Source organism: Bactrocera latifrons, unplaced genomic scaffold (assembly GCF_001853355.1).
Source record: "Bactrocera latifrons isolate USDA-ARS-PBARC rearing strain unplaced genomic scaffold, ASM185335v1 scaffold_554, whole genome shotgun sequence".
NCBI classification, from domain to species: domain Eukaryota; kingdom Metazoa; phylum Arthropoda; class Insecta; order Diptera; family Tephritidae; genus Bactrocera; species Bactrocera latifrons.
Window position 1 is genome coordinate 95,390 of NW_017537217.1, and position 6,684 is coordinate 102,073.

General features: G+C 34.2%; 1 protein-coding gene across 1 annotated transcript in view; it reads left to right on the forward strand.

Annotated features, from left to right (window-relative positions):
* LOC108974465 overlaps window positions 1–6,684 on the forward strand; it is a 113,444-nt gene that overhangs the window by 82,758 nt on the left and 24,002 nt on the right. The gene's annotated exons all lie outside the window — the stretch shown is intronic.

Sequence of the window (6,684 nt, forward strand, 5' to 3'; positions counted from 1 at the left end):
TTTTTTGATAAGAACGATTATTTAAACACTATTGATTAACATATAATTTTGTCGAACACTTCTGATAAATTCTAAATACCTAAATTTATGTTGAAATATAGCCGATCAGAAAATCTTGTTGATAACCCAGCAAAAACAAATTAACTAAGTAACTAAAATTTAGAAAACTGAATGTAGCTTATGTGCATTAAAATGCTCTCTGCCTGACTAACTAATTTAACAACAAGAACTTATGAGCACGTTTACAGTTACTTTTTTGACATGAAAAATCGCGCTCATCCAATGTCGAATATATTCGACAAATCCACTGAAAGGGTTAATATAGCTTTAGTAGTTTACGAGATATTTGCGAAAAACTTATGAGCGGCGCGACCATGCCCACTTTTCAAAAAAAAAAAATACATCCAAATATGACCCTTCCTAGTGCGATCCTTTGTACCAAATTTTACTTTCATATATGTATAATATGTATTCGATATCAGGGACCTTGAAAAGTTATAGTCCGATCACGACAATTTTTCCACAAGGGATACCTCAGCTCAACTACCGTATTTGTGTAAAGTTTTATTCATTGGTTCCTAATGTATATACTTATTATACAGAGAAGATATCAGATGGAATTCAAAATAGCGTTATATTGGAAGAAGGCGTGGTTGTGAACCGATTTCACCCATATTCCGTACATGTCATCAGGGTGTTAAGAAAATATTATGTACCGAATTTCATTGAAATCGGTGAAGTAGTTCCTGAGATATGGTTTTTGGTCCATAAGTCGCCCACTTACCACGACCATTTTCAATTTAAAAAAAAGCCTGGGTGCAGCTTCCTTCTGCAATTTCTTCCGTAAAATTTAGTGTTTCTGACGTTCTTTGTTAGTTGGTTAACGCACTTTTAGTGATTTTCAACATAACCTTTGTATGGGAAGTGGGCGTGGTTATTATCCGATTTCTTCCTTTTTTGAACTGTATATGGAAATGCCTGATGGAAACGACTCTGTAGAGTTTGGTTGACATAGCTTTAGTAGTTTTCGAGATATGTACAAAAAACTTAATTTGCCCTTCCCTAATGCGATCCCTTGTGCCAAATTTCAATTTAATATCTTTATTTATGGCTTAGTTATGACACTTTATAGGTTTTCGGTTTTCGCCATTTTGTGGGTGTGGCAGTGGGCCGATTTTGCCCATCTTCGAACTTAACCTGCTTATGGGGCAAAGAAATACGTGTATCATAATGATATCTCAATTTTTACTCAAGATACAGCTTGCACGGACGGACGGACGGACAAACAGACATCCGGATTTCAACTCTACTCGTCACCCTGATAACTTTGGTATATATAACCCTATATCTGACTCTTTTGGTTTTAGGACTTACGAACAACCGTTATGTGAACAAAACTATAATACTCTCCTTAGCAACTTTGTTGCGAGAGTATAAAAATAATGTAATGGCTGTAAAAAAAGAATATTAGTTGTTGAATCCAATGTCGGTGGCCGTCCAAAACTGCTTACAGATGCGGATGCTCGTGCAATGGCACAAAATTTAAAAAAAGATAAGCGGGTAACACCCAAAAAAGCGGCTGTAATGCTGGACAAGAACGTTAGTGCCTCTACCGCTCAGAGAGCATTACACAGAATTGGTTTTAAAGCCGCAATAAAAAAAAGAAACCAGCACTGTCTGATAAAAATATAAAAGACCGTTTGGCATTCCGCAGAAAGTATTAGGATGGGACAGAGGATGACTGGAAAAGGGTTATCTGGTCTGATGAAAGTAAAATTAATAGATTTCAGTCCGACGGCAAACTATATTATTGGCGCAAATCACATGACCACATTCAAAAACACCACGTCAAGCAAACCGTGAAACATGGTGGTGGAAGCTTAATGATATGGGGGTATTTCACGTGGTGGCATATGGGACTACTCGTAAAAATTGAAGGCATCATGAGAAGGAAGACTATCTTCAAATATTACAAACAAATTTTCCGGATTTTTTGGACGGGTGCACATATCCAGAGGAAGAAATGGCTTTTCAGCAGGATGGGGACCCGAAACACACGGTCAAGATAGTGAAAAGATGGTTGGACGAACAGAAATTCCAGAAGCTAATGTGGCCTGCGCAAAGCCCAGATTTAAACCCAATCGAAAATTTGTGGTCCTTGGTAAAAAGACGATTGGGTTTACACCCCCCAAAAAATATGGCAGAACTAATGGAATGCGTTCGGGACGAATGGACAAACATTCCTGGGGAAATCATACAACATCTGGTTGAAAGTATGCCCAGACGCATCGCAAGTGTGAAAAAAAACAAAGGTCTTTGGACAAAATATTGAATTTCTTATGTATATGCTCAATTTATTCGAAGATTTCATAATGTGCATTGCTCATATTTTAAGTTTTTGACCGTAAGTAAATTTTTTTGTTTTATTTTAACTTTTTTACAAATGTTATTTTTTTAAGTACATAATAAATAATTAATGCTGAAATTTGGTTGAATTTGATTTAATATTGAGGAAGTTACAGATATTGAAACATAGAAGTTTGAAACTGTATATAATGAGTCGACTTGATACTAATCAGGATTTGGAAAACGGAGGAGAAAGAGAATTAACCGACCAGGAGCAAGAAATGACTCAGATGGCTCGAATGATTACTCATCAGGAAGAAGCTATTAACCAAAAGAGTTGAAATATACAAATCCAGTGCAGCCTCAGTCATTTATAAATCCGAAAGAGCTACTACAACAATTTAGAGACCTACTATGTTTGGATGAAGGGTATAATGTGATGGCGTTCATAAAATCGGTAGATGCTATCATCATCTAATGTCCACAAAACAACCAACAACTAATAAAATTGGCGATGATCATAATAGCCAATCAAAAAACAATCTTTTAAATAAAACAGAAACGGTTCATTCGATCTCATTATGTATTTATTTTGTATGGCCACCACGGACACGCTTGCAGAAGTTCATACGCCCCATAGGAAGTAGTATATCGGCGTCGAATCTCACGAATGAGACGGCCAGTCCATTGGCCTTTTTCGGTTTTCAATAAATTGATTATGACATTCGCTATGTAGTTTATGGCGCTGTTGAAACCACATAATGTCCAAGTCCACATCATTCAACTTAATCATATCATTATACCGCTATCTCTCACACAGTAGCTGTTGGATCGTACATCTTTCCATTATAAAATTGCAAACCTTACTGAAGAGAAATGTCGAGAGAGCAGAAAAATATGGTGTGGTTAGCTTTCTCCATTGGCATACGGCTTACACAAATAGAAACAGCTCATTTACGCGAATTAAACTAAGTACTAAAATATACAAAAAAATTGCTAAAACACACAAAATACTAACACACGCCAATTTGGACAGTATTTACACAAAATTATGGCAGAAAAAATAGTAGCAATAATACCAAACAAAGAAGTGTAGTATCCACGCCATTTCCAAGAGAATGTGGATGCTTCGGCACCCATCAATTGAAACTCTTGAACTTTTCAAACACAAAATTTTCAGGTATTTTTTTTTTAAATTATTTTATTTATTGTATCTGCTTTTTCTTAAAGCCCAACAATAAGTTATAAAATCTTAAATGTACTTTAAAGCTAGACGGGCTCAATCAAATGATTGCTCTGTGATACGTCGCTCTTTAATACGGAGGGATATCTCTTCTTTTAAGTCGTGCTTGATCGCAGGAATGCATCAAAGCATTAGCCAAAGGGTTGGGGTGGTCTCGGAGTTTAGATATACACTTAATTCTGCTGTCTTCTACTTCTTCCTTTACCATAGGGATACAAAGGTCTTTATGGATATTTTTATTACGCCATGGTGAACACGTGATTATTCTTAGCATTTTTGATTGTAACCTTTGTAATATATCAATATTAGTTGCACAAGTCGTACCCCACAGTTGAATGCCATAACTCCAAATCGGCTTTATGGACGCATTATATAAAATCACTTTGCTGTCTAAGCTAAGTTTGGAGTTTTAATTTAAAATCCAATTTAAATTTGCAGCTCTAATCTTCGTACATGTTATTTTACTAGCAATGCGTTTTCTCCACGTGAGCTTTCTATCTAAGTGAATACAAAGATATGTTACTTCGTTCGCTTGGTGTACTAAAATATTGTTTATTTTTACTGCCGAGCACATTTTTGGTCATTCACATTTATACGCCAGCTCGCTAGCCATTTTTCGACAGAACTTTAATGCTTCGMTAATATGCTTGACGCTAAAATATGGCATTTGTTACGGCGCACTATAGCTGTGTCGTCCGCAAAAGTGGAAGTTAATACATTATTAGCTGTTGGCAGATCTGCTGTATAGTATATATGATGTATAGTTGGACCTAAAACACTGCCGTGGGTTACACTAGCCCTTATCTGTCGTTCATCAGATATAAAATCTCCACTTTTACCTTATATTTTCTATTTTTTAAATAAGACTCCAATGTTTTATACAATTCTAAAGGTAGATTTTTTTTAATTTTGTAAAAAAGATCTTCCTGCCACACCTTATCAAACGCTTGAGCTACATCTAGAAATATTGCTGAAGAGTACTGCCTGTGCTCAAATGCATCCCTTATCTCATTAGTAATTCTATTTACTTACTCTATTGTCTATGTTTCGCACGAAAACCGAATTGATGCATTGGTATTGTATTATTTTCATGGTGGAAAGGAGACATCTTTGATAGTAATACTTTTTCAAATAATTTTGAAAGACAGGGTAGAAGACTGATTGGTCTGTATGAAGACGGCTGTGTTAACTCTTTTCCAGGTTTAGCTATCAAGATAATCTGCGACTTTTTCCATGAAAATGCATAATATCCGAAACTAAGAATTGCATTAAAGAGGAAAGAGAGCACCTCTACAGCAATAATTGGTTACTCAATTAGCATTTTTGGGGAAATATTATCATGTCCCGGCGACTTTTGTGGATTAAGTTCTTTGTTGATACCAATAATTTCAGAAAGTGAAGTCTTAAGAGACACATTTGACATAACTACACTACACCACAGTTACAAGCGATTCTAGAGCATAGTGGTTTAAAAGATTTCTAATCACCACTGCCGTGCCAATATGCACTTTTCCATCGGGATGATTTGTAACATATAGTCTAAATCCCGGTATATTGAAATTATTTTTATAGTTAGATGAGCTTCTGAAATAAGCATTACATCTATATTCTTTTCAGACAGAAATCTGATGATCTCCAATTTATGTTGGTTAACACCGTTAGCATTCCATATACAATATCTGTAAGCTCATTTTTTACTTAATAAATTTTGCAGCATTTGATTTTGTGATTTTATTAAATCTTGAATCAACTTTTGCATGGTAGACATAAATTGTGTTACACTGTTTAAGATTTGTAATCATAGTTTCAATACCTCCATTTGGAGGATTTTACGGGAGTTGCGTTTGCACAGTTTTGCCTTTCACCACATTTGCATAGGTGTAAAAATACGTCAAGTGGAGCCCCCATTTTATACTTGATCATCGAATTTAAACGTGAGTATTTTTTCATAAAGTAGTCACCATGAACAAATAATCCCCCGCTCCGTTTTTCTCAATTTTAATTTAAACAAAAATTTTTTTTAATTGAAAATTTTTACTACTTTTAGTTAAAAAAATTAATAATTATAAAACTATTGGTGATTTTTTGACAACATTTTCAGGAGTTATAGTTCAATACTTGTACTTTCAGAAAATATGCATGAATTTTAATTATTTTTATTTTTTAATATTGCATATTAACTTTTCAGTCAACAAATGAACATTTTAATGACTTCTCCCTCAAAAGATAAATTTTTTTTTTCAGAATTTGCAATAAAGATTTAAGTAACGAAATCCGCGAAAAAATTTTACTTATCGCAATTAGATTAATTTATTTTTTTTTAAAGTTATTGGTAACGATTTTAAGGGCTTTGGAGAAAACTTTCCACTCGAGTGATGTATTATTATAGTTACACATTGCTCATGGCGAGATTTGAACTTCTTCTCATGGAAGCCGTGATCTTCTTGGGAGCAGAACCCAAAGCTAATTTTTTTCAATGCATTCTTACCCCATTCAAATAATGAAGTTCAATTGGTTATATGATTATCGCTTTCCCGTTGAAGACTTGCATGAAAAGCTTGCCTTTTAAAACTTCCTGCTAAACTATCACATGCTCCTTTCCCGTCAGAAGTCGCAAAAAAAAAAATCCACTCCGCATTCATGTTAAAGTCCTTTTAATGATTTATTAAATTCACGAAATTATACTTATTTTTGTACTGAGAAGCAACTCCGTCGGAAAAGTAGGCAATTTTTTTTGTCTTATCTGCTCCAATCTTAGTTTTTAGAAATTCATTAAGTTTAAAATTAAAAAGGTGAACAGAGCTCGCGTCGTGACTAACTTTTTCCAAAATAACGACGTAGGTTATATGTTTCATTTCTCCATTTTCAAAAAAATCAAGGCAACCGAAATATTCTCCATCCTCAACAGATTCCTTCTTGTCAGTAAGTAAATCAGTCAGTAGTAAATCAATGAAAAAATCTTCTTTTGTCTTCGTTTCTTCAATGATTTCAGTTCCAAAAAATTAAAAATGAATTAACTGAATTTAAAAATACACAGAATTGAATAATACAAAGAAGAAAAATCTAAAAAATTAACAACATACAAAATCTAATAA